Raw genomic sequence first — 15,643 nt, forward strand, 5'->3', positions numbered from 1 at the left:
AAGTGATATTGCTAGGTCAATAGGTATGCACATATTTGTAACCCTTTGGCATAGTTCCAAATTGCTCCCCAGAATGGTTGGATATTGATCCTATTTTCAATGGAAATTCCAAGTAGGGAAAGCTCAAAATGGGTCAGGGTAGTCAAGAAGTATATAGAATTTGAAGCTTGGCCTTAAAACATAAGTAGGACTTAACTTTGCCTTACCAAGGCAAAAAAAAAAAAAAAAAAAAAAAAAGAGAGATAGTATCCAGGCTAGGGAAACAGCATGAGTAAATGCACAAAGAAATGATGATGTAAGTACACTGAGGGCAGCAAGGATGCTTGCTTTTCTATGCCTAGTATTTAGCACAATACTTGGCATAATAAGTACTTAATAAGTCTTTCTTCATTCGTTCATTATGGGTCACCTGTTTAGGTTGGGCAACAGTAAGCAAAAATATTTACTAGTTTAGGTGTCGTTAGGTTATGAAGAGTCTTGGGAACTTGGGTAATAGAGTCTGAACTTAATATAATAAGCAGTTAGGAACCATTCTAGATTCTTGAAGTAAAGAGGCTAAACATGATGAAAATAGTATTTTCAGAAGCATTCTGTATTAGTATGTAAGACAGATTGAGTGAAGGAAGGAAGGGTTTAGGTAAGGAGGTTGTTACAATATTCCAAATATGAGATTTTGAAGGCTTGGATCTAAGTCATTATAATGAGAATAAAGAAAAAAGGACAAATTCAATAGATATTTCAATGAAAATAAAGACTTCGTGACAGTCTGGACATGGAACATTAAGGAAAGGGAAGAGTAAATGATAATTCCAAGGATTTTAGCTTTGAGGAAAGCTAGAACGATGATATAAAGACAGAAGTGGGTTAGTGGAGAAAGTGAATCAAGTTGTGGGGAGACAAAGAGTTTAGTTTTGCTGAATCAGCTTTGAGTTTATAGTCAGATATCCAAGCAGAACTGCTCTGTGAAATAAGGTGCAGAGCTGCTCTGGGAAATAAGGTTCAGATCATGGTAAGAAGCCAGGATTAAAGTTGTAAATCCCATCATCAGAGTTAGCCCTTTGGGTGAGAAAACAAAGTTAGTCATCTGTCACATGACAAAGTAACCCTCCAGCTCCCCCCCAAAAAAACTTCATTCTAATTGAAATCAGGAATGCCTTCCTATTGTAATATATTTCATATCACTTGCTGTCTCCTTTCTTTCTCCCCGAGAGGTGTGGTAGATTGATTAGAAAGCTTTGGGGTGGCTACAACATGAAGATTTGAGAATATCTCTCAGGGACAAGTGGTGAAAGAAACAATAAATCTAAGATAACATTATCTGGAAATAGTCCAGTGTGGGAAATAGTTTCCACTGCAGGATAGGCTTAGGAATGAGTGCAATGAAGAAGCAAACATGAAATTGAAAGTGTGTCTGATGGATGTCTAAGCTCTCTAGTAAGATAACACTTTAAATTAAATGGACAAATGTTTGCTATTATGGATTCTGCTAGTATCAGTAGAAATGTAGCCTATTAAATAGAGGAAATCTATTTACTCCTTCTTGTTTTGTTTTGTTTTTAATTTGTTTACAAAAGTTTCCAAAAGTCCTACTTTATATCTCATCAAAAGTTAGAGGTGATCCTGGGTTCTCAAGAGCTATGACGATGGAGCACAAGCAGCTCCTATGGGTTGATAAATCACTAAGGGCAGGCCTAGTGACAGATTATGTTTTTGTCTCTTTGAATTCAATCTTATAATGTGTAATATATATGTGTGTATGTATGTATATATAATCTTATAATGTATAACATACCTATATGTTATATGTAATAAACACATACTATATACGAAATATTATATGTATGTATTATAATTAATAATATATTTCATGATCTTATAATGTATTATGCATATATAGGGATATATATGAAATTTCATATATATTTACATATCTAATATTATTTACATATCTAAATAGTGATATTTACATATCTAAAGCACTTTTAACAACTCTGAGAGGTAAATAGGGCAGCTTTAACATACTCATATTGCAGATGGGAAAAACAAAGCCAAAGTAGTGGAGTGACTTGCCTGATAGTAGAGCCTGGTCTTCTATCTTTAAGGATAGAACATTAATGGAAAGGAATAGATAGGGATGTATCTACTAGGCCATCGTGAAATCACAGATTGTTTAATGTCAAGGCAACTACTATGTAGGACTGAACTTCCCAACTTTTTTTCTGTCTTTACACTTCAATTTACTTCATAAATATTTTATTGATTGCTCCCAAACTGCCATTTGCAAGTTCTTGGAGAAGCTAGAGGAAAATAATGATCAGAGAAGGAGTTAGCAGAGAAATCATGCAGTCATATTTCATTCATATAAGACTGACTATTCAGTGTTACACTTCTATCCTAAACCATGTTACTTGTTGTATGTTTAAGAAATGGCTTCCAAAAGAATCATTACAGGCTGAGTAAGTGACAAATTCTGAGGAAATTATGTTTTTAATCTATCTCATAGTTCAAAACTCCAAAGTTAACGTTTAGTTCCAGGTTATGAATTCTTAATAACAATGAATGGCTTTTCTTTTTTCATGTAACCAGCCCAGATAGGAGGCCAAATATGCACAAAGCAATGAACCAATGTCTCCTGGAGAAAGACTGACAGACCATAGGCAGACAGAAATCCCAAGTTCCCAAGTCTCTTCTAATGACTGGACACCGACCTTCTGGGAGGTTTGTCATCAATGTAAGATCCTTGACCTGAATGCTTTACTAACTCTTGGTAAAAATGTCTGGAAGAAGGGACTAAGCTTCTGAATTATTTTTGCTTTTCTTTCTGAAAGGAAACTGGCCTCACACTGGGGAGTACGTGGTTTGAGAGGAAAAGTCTATCCCTGGGGAACTGATAGTATATTTATATGTATTCATTTCTAATATTATAATTAAAGAATTATGTGCAGTTATGGCTTTGTAAATGACTGCAACTGAAATACAATAGAGATGAGACATAAGTGGGTATTTCTTAATTTTATAGGTCATTGCTAGCTATAGAGAGAGCTATAGCACCTAAAACTATGAGAAATGATTTGGCATATCACTCATGAAGGGTGGAAATAAGGGAGCAAGTCTTGTGAGATTCTACAGATCCTGAGAGGGATCCTGGTAAAGGATGTCTTCTACTGTTGAGAAGTGCACATGACAGTGGAAAGGAAGGGGGATTTCAGTATCTTACTGATAATACATAAACTGGTCCTTTGTATTAAAATAAAATCAGAAATCAAGCATCTTCCACAATGTCATTTCAGTTCATAGCCATAAGGAGAACACAACCTTCTATAGCATGTCTTGGTCTATGGGGCCTTCTTAAAGACTAATCAATTTTTCTGGGTTTGATCACAGAATCCTGGATTCTTAGAAGTTTAGGAGATATTAGAAATCATCTAGCACAATCTCTTCATTTTACATAGAAAAGATGGGCCCAGGGAGAAGAAGTAGGGTTCCTAAGGTCATAGAGCTAGTTAATATCAGAGCCTAGATTTTCTGACTTCCCAGGTAATTTCTTTTTTTTCTAGATTATGCTTTCCTTTTTCCTTTTCATTTCTTTTCTTTTTTTCTTTACCTTTTCCTCTTTTTGTTGTTGTTCAATTATTTAGTCTTGTCCACTTTTTGTGACCCTGTGGACTATAGCCCACCAATAGTATCCATGGGGTTTCCTTGGCAAAGATACTAGAGTGGTTTCCATCTTCATTTCCATCTTCAGATGTTTAAGGCAAACTGAGATTAAGTGACTTGCCCAGGGTTACACAGCTACAACTGTCTGAGACCATATTTGAACTCAGGTCTTCCTGACTCCAGGGCCAGCTCTATAACCACCAAGTCATTTAGCTGTCTTCTCTTTTTCTTTCTTTCTTATTTTCTTTCTTTCTTTCCTTCTTTCTTTCTTTCCTTCTTTCTTTCTTTCTTTCTTTCTTTCTATTTCTTTCTACATGCATAAACATTCATTTTTTATATATAAATCAATATTTGGAAGATCTAGGAGGTAGGATGAGATTAGGAATCAAAGATCCTGGTAACAAGCCTGGGTAGTAGGAGGGCTAGGAATGAGTTTGTGCATAAGAAGCAGCTCAATTTGAAACAAGACCATATTCCTCAGTCAAGTTCAGATTTTTCTTGTCAGCAAGATGCTCCAGAGACAGGAAGAAAATTAATTGTTTGAAAAGATATCAAGGTACAAATCTTTCCCCAGTTTCCCAGCTGAGTACAGAGTTGTGCTCCACTTTGCAAAAGTACCTATACAGTAAAATGTCAACAACAACTCACACTGGGGAGTACGTGGGTTGAGAGGAAAAGTCTATCCCCGGGGAACTGATAGTGTATTCTTGTCTCTATATGAGAGAGAGAAAGGGGATTGTTTTTTTGCATTTAAAAGAATTCTTCTAATAATAGAACATCTATACAGAGCCATAATTAACAATTTTGACCCTGGGATCAAACTTCATAAAATGTCTCAAGGGCAAGTAGCATGGTGCAAGGCCTCAAATCATATTTTTAGGATAAAAGTCACCTCTGGGAAGGTTAAAAAAACAGAATATTTTCCCATGGGTAGAGGAAGAGACCCTTGAACACATAAAAAAGTATCTTATAGTTTCTTTTAAAAAATTATACTTGCTAATATTATTTCTTGCTATATTAGACCAAAAATAAAAGTAGGTTCTAAGTTTGATTGTTTCTGTGTTATTGAACACTAGTAAATACTATCATCACCTTCTAAATTTTGATTTCCTGAAGCAACACCTTTGTTGCCCTATTTTAGTTACAGTTCTACATCTTAGATTATTAATTCACAGGTGATTACATATACTTTATGCCAGGTGCTGTCCTAAGTAGATAGAAATGAAGTACATTCTGCTTTCAAGAAGCATACATTCTACTGGTGGAGACATACATACATATATATATATAGATATAGATATAGATATCTATATCTATATCTATATCTATATCTATATATATATATATATATATATATATGAGCACACATATATACATACATACATATCCCACAGAAAATAAAGAAAAGGCAAATTTAGAGGGGAAGGGAGAAAAAACTAGCACCTCTGGGGATCAGGAAAGACTTCTGGAAGAGGGTGGCTCTCGAGCTGAAACCAAAGGGATTCTAAGAGATAGTGATGGGGAAGGAGTATGCATTTCCAGTGTGGAGGATAGTCAGGCAAAGGCACTATGATGAGAGCTGGGGTGTCATGTATAAGGAACAGTGGAAGAGTCAGTTACGCTATCGTATAGATTGTGTGAAAGGGTATGATACTAGAAAAGTAGATTGGAAACAGATTGTAAGGGACTTTTAATGCTAAATGGAGACATGTGTATTTGATCCTAGAGGCAATAAGCAACCACTGAATTTTAATGAGTAGGGAAATAGGATGATCAGATGTTCTTCATGAAAATCACTTTGTCATCTGACTTGGGAGATGAATTGGAATGGGAAGAAAATTGAGGTAAAAAGACCGCTTAGGAGGCTATTACAATAGTCGAAGCATTAAACAATGAGATCTCGAACTAAAATGACGGCCAGGAAAGTGAAGAGAAGGGAAGAGATGCAAGAAATGCTGTGAAAAGAAAAAAAAATTGGCTACTGACAGGATATGCTGAGGGAGGGAGAATGAGGAGTTGAGAATTACTCTGAAGTTGAGTGCCTGGGTGACTGGAAGGCTAGTAGTACCCTCAATAGAAACAGGAAAATGTGGAAAGGGGGTAGTATTGAGAGGGAAGGATAATGAGTGCTCTTTAAGACATTTTGAGTTTGCAATGCCTGTGGGCTTCTTTTCTGACTGACATGATCGATGGGTGTTTGGTGATACAGAACTCAAGAGAAAGGATGGGTCTAGATACATGGGTCCAGAAGTTCTCTAGATAAAGGTTATAATTAAATCCATGTGATTTGAGAAAACACCCCAAGACAAAGCCTTGGTGTATACCTACAGTGAAGAGTCATGATACTGATCAGATGAAAGTAAGCTATGTTTCTAAAGCACATATCTGACCCATAAACTCCTGCTCAGTAAACTCCAGGGACATCCAGTTTCCTCTCAGTGCCTTGGCTCTGATTGGCAATCCTGACTGATTCCTCTGATTCACAATCTGATTCTAAACTACTTTCAAACTTTATTCTATGTTACTCTCCTTACATATTCTTCAATCCAGCCAGACTGGTCTTTTTGAAATTTTTCATCTTCATCTCTCATCTCTCTGCTTTTGTTACAGGCTGTTCTCTATGACAAGAATGCACTGCTTCCTCATTATCATCTCTAGTTTGCTTCAAAAATTTCTTCACAAATCACCTCATATATGAGTCCTCTCCTGATTCTCATTGGTGTTCATGCTTCTCCCCAAAATTATTTTGTACTCTTTATTTAATTTGTATGTACTTATACATGTACATATTGTCTCCCCTAACACGCTATGATTCCATGAACGTAGATAGTGTTTCAATTTTGTCTTTGTATCAGCTGAAACTTAGCTTAATACCTGGCATGTAGTAGTTACTACTTAATTAATTAATGCTTAATGCTTGTTTAATTACCTGTCAAGACAGGAAATAAAGGACCTTTTCTTGATAAAGACATTTTGGCTCCTTGTAATAACTGCTTCCTTTTCTAAATGTTTATTAACCCCTCCTTTAATAATAGATTCCAGAGACTTAAAATCACATTAGCTACTATCCATTAGATATCAGTCTAAACTGAAAAAAAGGTACCTGGAGCAAGCATGACAAAACGTGTGAAGTGAGAATGTAGGTCAGTGGGAATATGAGATTCTATTTATGAAAATGTAATTTACATTCAGCAATCTCTCTCTCTTGGCCAAAGTGAAATTGATGGTTAAATACATTGTCTGTTTCTTTTCTTAATATTAAATATTTGTTTAAATCTAGTTAGCAAAAGTTCTGAACTCTCATACGTGAAATGTCTCATACCTTCTCCATCATCTGACCCACCATCTGGGTTACATTGGAAAAGTCCCTTTACCTTTCTGACCTTTGTTTCTTCAACTGTAAAACCAGCACAATAACATTCATGTTATAATAACAGTGTGATTTTGAGCAAAGTTCTTGGTCAACATTAAAATGCTCTCTAAAGGTGAATTGTCATAAATTATTATACACAGGGAGACAAGACTAAGATCTGAGTTCAAAAATATGTTTCTGACCTTTTGCATACTTTTCACAAACACAAGCTAGTAATCATAATGCTACCTTTGTATGGCACTTTACAGTAGGTTCAAGCCCCGTAAAGCAACCATAAATTAAATTTATTGCCAACAGTAGCAGCAGTTCACGGTTATGATGGCCATGACAATAACAGTAGGTGATAAAGAGCTCTATAGTTTGTAAAGCACTTTACTTGTTACCTCATTTATTCCTTATAATGACCCTGTGAGATGGAAAGTTTATGTATGACTCTTCATTTTACAAATGAGGAAACAGAGTGAATTGACTTTCCCTGTGTCACTCAACTAATAAATGAGGCAGGCAGACTTGAAGCTGAGACCTCCTAACTGTATCATGGGGTCTTTCCCTAAAGATGCTGCTTCTAGATGCTTCTCCAGGGTATTTGTCACTTAAAAGAAAATGTCTGAATAAAAAAAACTAGAGGAATTGACTCCCTAATGGTTCCATTTCAGGAACTGTGGAACCTGGCAGGCATTGCACAGCTCAAACTTTGGGGGTAGAACTCAAATCATGCCACATGGGCAGTTGCTTATTTCACCTGCGTCAGGTCTTATATTTCCAACAGTTCTCGGCTGGTATCATTCATCTTTTTGTGGAATATTTTTATTCTTTTGTCCTTAACACCGGGGCTCCAGTAGCTTACCTGAGGCAGAAATGAAAGTTGAAAACCTCAGTCAGATTTTATTTTGGTCAACGTTTCATTTTTCCCTGCAGTTTTTATGGCAGAACATTATTTTATTTTCAAGCAGAGAATGTTAAAAATGAACCTAACACAAAATACCATTTGGAACAATGGTATGGCAAATATACTTTTGGAGCATGTCCATATGAAGCAAATATTTTTAAATGAAACTTAGAATTTAAAAACCTATTGCCTCTTGGTGATAAAGGCATTTGTCAGATGGAAGAGATTGACAATAGAAGATTCTCAACAGGTGTCTTTAGGGAGGTGAGAGTTAAATGAGGAAAGGGCCTTTGTGCAAACGTACTGTAGAGAAAACCACTTACAGTAATTTGATGGGCCTATTCTCCCTTCTAGAATTAATTAACAATTTTAAAGCCTGGCAGTATGATTTCATATTGCAACTTTCTGCAATTAAATCCACGTTTTTGGGTCTTACCTCATGTCATCCTACTAATCGGTTTCAGCATTTATTTGTGCCAGTTGCCACCACTCTACTGCATGAATAAAAGCTGTTATCCTGAGAGAAAATTAAAAATGTAAATGTATCCAGTCTCATATCATGTCTGGGTTTTCTAGGGACACAGAGGCTTGTAGTGATGTGAAAAATTGATCAAGACAGAAAGATGTTGCTGCTGGTAGATCCTTGTGGCATGCTAAGTAGCTTCCAGAATGGAGTGGGCCTAAGCATTCTGACTCTCTGGGCCAGATGGACCAGAGACTGAGTAGAAGAATTAAATGAAGTTTATTAATAGCACTCTTGATTTTCTATAGAATGACAAGCATCTTTTGCCAGATGTTCACAGCTGGAATTTCTAGTGGGTGTCGTGCTCTTTGGAGACTTCTCTTGTGACAACTCCCCAAATCCCAAAAGTTTTAGTGAAGCTTTGAGATTTAATAACTTAAAGCTGCACTAAGGCTTTTAGTACACCCTATATAGAGACTTCAAATGAACAATTGATATATGGTGCTCTTGCAAAGTAAATAAAGCTAGCTGCTGCTTTCACTTCTCAATATCTTTTTCCCTCTTTTTCCTTCTTTTCCCTCTTCTTTTTCCCTCTTCCCATTCTGAAATATATTTTAAAAAACCCACGGGGACAAAAATAGGACAAAACAACTGAGAATATTCTGTTCTATTTTATTAAAATAAAATATTTCTTTGATTAAGAGCCAAGAATTGATATAAGGTCTACAACTCTCTGAAAACACCTTTAGCAGTTCAGTTTTTCCCAGCTTCATTTTATTGCCAACTATCAATAACATAAGGCCTGAAGGGTACTCTGAAGTTCTGGGTTCCCATCATAGTCAAAACTAGGGCAGAGAATCAGAGTTTCGCCCCGGGGTCAGCAAGTAGAGTCTAGCAGGAATTGTTCATTAAAATTGGAAACTACCACATGGAAGTACCCGATGCCTCTCCCCAGCCAACAAGTCATGTTCTTTATTAGCTATTAGTTAACACTTGGTTACACAGGGCCTTTTTCAAAAACCTCTTCTTCCAAAAGTATAGAAGCCGCTACTGTCTCCTTAAGAGGGGGCGGATTCTGTGAAATGTCTAAGCCTAAGGAGTCAGTCAGTGAGTAAGAGTCTGTCTTTAACCTGTGAGGATCCATAAGGAGTTTGTGAGGAAATAGAGAGTTTTAAGTGTTATTTGTAGTGACAATTATTCATAAAACGATTGCACTTCATTGCTAAGGAAAAAAGGTGATGCATACAGTAGGGTACAGTACTTGGAATCAGAAAGATTTTAGTAAGAATTCTGCTCAGGAGTCTCATTTCCTTCTATGTAGAAAGGAGGCTGATAATAGCATAGAGCTCTCAGGGTCACTGTAAGGCTCAAATGATACAGTCTTTGTAAAGCATTAAATAGATGCTACTTATCATTATGCAACTTAGGTAGAGTGTTGGACCTAGAATCAGGAAGACCTGAGTTCAAATCAGCTCAGATATTTCCTAGCTGTGTGACTCTGGACAAGTCACTTAACCTCTGTTTGCCTCCATTTCCAGAACTGTAAAATGTAGATATTAACAACACCTACCTTGCAGTGTTATGAAGATCAGAGGATATATTTGTAAAAAGCACAACAAAATAATGCATGTATTATTACACAAATTATATAAATATGTATTCCTTTCCCTCTTGCACCCATAACATTACCTTCCTTATGTTCTATCTTAAACAATTGTTTTATTGTTTACGCTCATATGCCACTTTACTATAAGAGTATAGTAGAAAAATCCTGGGATAAGTGTTAAAAATCATCAGCAGTTACATCAGCTCATCCACTTACTGGCTTTGTGACCTTGGGCAAGTCACGTCACCTCCTTAGGCAGTGTGGAGTATCTAGATAAAACTACAAATAAAAAAACAAAACAAAACCTAAGAAATTCCCAAGGTTAACAGAAGCAAAGTTAGCCTGGGTCCCATTTTTCCTTAGTGGCAAATTATTCCTTACACAGCCTAGGGGAAACCGAAGTGGAAATCAGACTAGCAGCTCCAATCCCTGTCTATCCACCCTTTAATCCCATTTCTACTCCCTCAAAACCAGAGCAGCTGATGACAAGACAGGAAAGGCAATGTATCCTTTAGAACTAAGAGGAAAATGGTAGAGAAGAACAGAATACCTCATTTCTCTGTCCCCTGAAACTGAAATTGATGTAAAGAGGAACCACAGGAATGAAAAAGTCTTGGTGTTTCAAGGAACTGGGAGATTTTCATCTACTTGTATCCACATCTGTAACACTAAGAGGTCTGATAATCTCTGTTGTCTTTTTTCGTTCTAATAGTCTATAACTTCAGGCTTCTAAGAATAAATTCATATGTGCATAAACATTTCAATTAGTCATAGTTGATACTTATGTATATTTTCAAAACACTTTATTCATAACAGCTCTGAGGTAAGTAAAAATAAAAACATGAATTCAGAGAGATTATGACTAATCCACTGATAATCAACCAATGAGAGCACATGTTTATTAAGCACCGTCTGGCTAGAGACTGGGGATACAAGTACAAAGTATGAAAGAAACCCCTGCTCAAAAGTAGCAGACATTCTGATGGGGGAGACAAGAAGGATAAACAGACAGACAGATGAGCAATACATATATATGTATGAGATAGATGAGTAAAATATATATATACATACATACATATATATGTGTATTATATGTATTTATAGATAAAGGTGTATGTACGTATACATACATGCTTATGTGTATATAGCACAAATAAATACACTTTAATTTGAGAGAGAGGGCACTAGCAGTAGGAAAAAACTGGAAGTATCATATAGAAGATGATACTTGAGCTGGAAGGAAAAATTGGAAAATTGCAAGAGGGTGAGATAATGAGGGATGAAATCCCGACATGAAAACACAGGAGATGAGAGAAATACTCAAGTTTGGGGGACAAAGCGTACATCCTAGATTGGTCCTATGATAGAGTTTGAGGAAAGGGCCTTTGTGCAATAGGTGACCCTTGAAATCGGTTGCATAGGGGAGTAGCATAATCAGATCTGTGTTTAAGGTAAATTACTTTGGAAGCCATATGTAAGATGGATGGACTAGAGTGGGGAGAGACTTAAGGCAAGGAGACCAATTAGGAAGCTGCTGCAACAATCTAGGGTGAGAAGTGATGAGGACCTGGGACAGCGACAGCTGTATGAATTGAGAGACAAGCACAAATGCAAAAATTGTTTTGAGGGCATAAATAAACATTTATTAATCACCAATTATGTGCATAGCTCTGAGGTAGAAGCAATGAAGTATACACATAGAGTGAATGGTGGATAGCTACCATTTCCCAGTTAAGCAATTAGGGGAAATAAGATGTCCACTCCAAAGGATATTCTTAATGGTGGATGGATCTAATGGCAGAAGAAGGACAGAAAGGAGGAGAGAACAAAGAAGAAGAGTAAGATGGTGCTTGGACCCCTAAAGAGTGGAAAGAAGGAGAAAGAGACATTTAATCCATGGCACCGCTACCCTTCAGAGCAGCAGTGAGAAGTATTCGAGTAGATATCAGGCATCAGGGAGACAATGATGGTGGGCACCTTGAGAACTCTGGTATTTGGGACTGCGATTCACAGCTGAAACTGATCAAAATCATTGGGAATAATGGTTATTCATGCTATGACTTTATTTTGATTACCTCTTTTTTGTAAAATGTTCTTCTGGCACGGTACAAACCACTTGTTTGCAAATGAAGAGACATAAAGCCATTATTATTTTTTCCTAATCTTGAGTAAAAACAGGTACACATAGGTGAGGACACAAGGATTGCAGGAAAAAGAAATAAGATTGAATCTCTTACCTGAGGGATATTATATCTAGTTTGTGCAGTAATTTTCCCATTCTGAAGAGAAAGTCAAAAGAATAAAAGGGATGTTTATGGTTAAGATCAATTCCACTATAGCTTTTAATGACTTTGGTAATAAAACTGCTAGTAAGGAATGTATTTTAATTATATATTCCTAGAGGTAATGTTTGAATTAACTGAGATTTTTGTTTTCTTCTTTCTCCCAGAGAAACGCTTTTCATATTGATTTCTATTGAAGATAAGCAAATCAATAAGTAGCTACGCCCTGGAATAATAATGTTCTTATTGTTTAGAGAAGTCAAAAACTTAATCATATAAATATTTTCACAGCTAATTTCCTCGAAAGTGATATTAATATATTACTCTTTTTTAAAAAGTATATATTTTTCCTTTCGACTCCACTTACCTCCACTCCAACCTCAAAACAAAAACAAAAAAGAAAAGAATTGAGAAGTAAAATAAAGTACTGACATCATAAAACAAAGGAAAATATGTAATAACATTTTGACTTTGGTGTCCACCACAATTTGAAATAAGTTGAAATTATTTGTAATATATGCTTTCATGACAAACTCAAATAATATATTTCAAAGAAGTTTGGAAAGTATAAATCACTAAAAAAAAGTAAGGCATCATTAAAAGAAATATTCACATAGAGAAAACATTCATAGCATATCAGTTCCTCATATTTGTAGGAGAAAGAATTTAGTTGATATTTGCATTCTATTAATAAGCCTTAAAAAATTAAATCCCAGTTGATTCAATTCAAAATTTAATCATTTTCAAACAGTACAATAATATGTATCAAATAATGTCAATACCATGAAATTGTATAACAGCATTGTACCTGGCTCTTTCTCCATTTCTGATAATAACATCTTTTTAGACCAGAAATAATTGAATGTTTACTTATTTGAAACATGATTAAAAATAATGCAAATGAAGACCAACTGAAGCAAAAGCATCACAAAATAGTATTTCAATTAAATTAAACAAATCAAGAGAAGAGGAACAGGTGATGATCTGGGAGTTGTAGATATTTTCCCTATATCCTTTCTGCAATGAAATGACTTGCAAGTTTTAAATGGACAGAAACTTGACATGACCAAAAATGAATTTTTTTTTTACAATTAAAAGAGTGCCAATAGAAAGATAGACCATTTGAAGAAAACAAGTTCAGATCCCCATAGAATCACTTTGATTAAAGAATTCAGTTTAATTTCTGGCTTTAAAGTAGAAGTAACATATTTACACACTCCCCCCCAAAAAATCCACCATTTTGAAAAGCAAGGTAAAAATGAAAAGGCTCATAAGGGGGGAAAAACTAGGTACATTTGAATTTTTGAAAGAGAAGCATGCTATAAAATGGCTGATTTGTCCTCTTAACAAAAATGAAATTCAGCAGAAATCCTTAATGTCAGTGTGTTTAGTTCCCGTCCTGGATATTTCTAAAGTGGCAAGATTTCTTATGTACTAATAGGAGGCAGTGGAGAAGAAATGACTGCAGATTGTGCCATCATTTTCAAATCATTGCTAGGAGTCTATAGAAGGGAGAGGCCTAAGAGGTCCCAGTCAAGTGAAGGTGAGTGTAGCTAGAGAGAATGGTGGCACAGCCAAAGAGGGAAGGACAGTGACAGAGCAGCAAGAGGAAGGAAATGGAAATATTAGAAATTAAAAGAGAAAATGAAAAATCTTATGAGTCACTTGAGTATTGGATTGATCCTCCCCCTTCTTAAGTTTTGCTTAAAATTCTTCTAAAATCTCTCTGGAACCTTTCCAGGCTAAGATAACATCAGATAATAGCTTCTTTTCCTTGTTCAGTTGTGTAAGTCTGTTTGACTCTTAGTGACCCCATTTGAGGTTTTCTTTGCAGAGATACTGGAGTGGTTTCCCATTTCCTTGTCCAACTCATTTTATTGATGAAGAAACTGGAGCGAACAGGGTTAAGTGACTTGCCCAGGGTCACACAGCTAGGAAATGCCTGAGACCAGATTTGAACTCAAGAAGATGAGTCTTCCTAACTCCAGGCCTGGCACTCTATCCACTGGGCCATCTAGATGTGTTTCTCTTCTATTATAGCTACCTAAACCAACAACTCCCATACTATACAACTGAAATCACTATAATTATACAAAATATCAATATTCCTTCCTATCTTCTCTAGCTGTGATCATATTTTATGATATGCATTACACATCCATTTATTTTTTATGAGTTCTCCATAGACTGTTTTTTCTTTTACGTGACAGCTGTATGTGGACATACTCTAACACAGAGGGTAAGGTTCTAGAGACTATGCTAATTAATAGTGGTATCATTATTAGGAGAAGAGTGACTAGGACTCTATCATAGGACCAATCTAGGATGTACGCTTTGTCCCCCAAGCCATGCGCTACCTTGTCAGTTCTATATCCCCAGCCCCTAAATCTGTGTTTATTGATTTCTAATGTCAAGGATTCTTAACTATTTTCGTGTCATGGATACTTTTGGCAGTGTAGTTAAGTCTATGGACCTCTTTTCAGAATAATTTTTAAATGTATAAAATAAAATACATAGAATTGCAAAGGAAACCAGTTATACTGAAATGTAGATATAAAAATATTTTTTAAAAATAATTTCATAGAACCCACATTGAGAACTCTTGTCTAAGTCATCAAAGTGTTGCAATCAATATTAGTGGTGGGAATAACCACATTATTGAAATCATAGGTCCTTAAAGAACTGAAGAGGTTATTATGTTATATAGTATTATTATTGTATCATATATATAATTTATATTCTGCTATGAAACTAGGAGCTCCCTGAGGGCCAGACCTATGTCTTACTCTATCTTTCTATTCTTCTGGTCACCTGCCATGGTGACTTGTATATGTTAGTCATTTGCTTATTTTTTATTGAGTTGGACCAAAAGTCATGATGGGATATATACTCAAATACTCTAACGATTCCATCAATGGGGGTGTTGCATCTAGTCATGCAGATGAAGACCCATTCAAGCTGCTCATCTTTTTTGGCTCTTTTTCAAATACTCTCCCAAGTTTGATTGGAGCAGGGTGGGATTGAACTCCACTTACATGGAAAGCCTTTATTTTCTAATGAAATCATCAGGAAACCAGTGATTATTTTTATAAAGAAAACATTTGTAATGTGGTGGTAAAAACTTTTCACATAATCTTTGGCATCCCTCATTCTCTGGTTTCTGGCACATTCCTCCCTATGGGTTTTTTGCCATCCTTACCCATTCACACTGTTGCATGGAAGTTGCTGAGCATCAAAGAGAAAACTGATTTAATCTGAAGAGTCTTATGAGATCTTCACAGAATTTCCCTGCCTCTTCATTCCCTACACCAGATGTTGGCACAGAAAATGCAACAAATGAAGTGCATTAATTAAGACATTGCTTCATACTCCT

The sequence above is a fragment of the Notamacropus eugenii genome, chromosome 1 (genome assembly GCF_028372415.1).
Source record: "Notamacropus eugenii isolate mMacEug1 chromosome 1, mMacEug1.pri_v2, whole genome shotgun sequence".
Lineage (NCBI taxonomy): Eukaryota > Metazoa > Chordata > Mammalia > Diprotodontia > Macropodidae > Notamacropus > Notamacropus eugenii.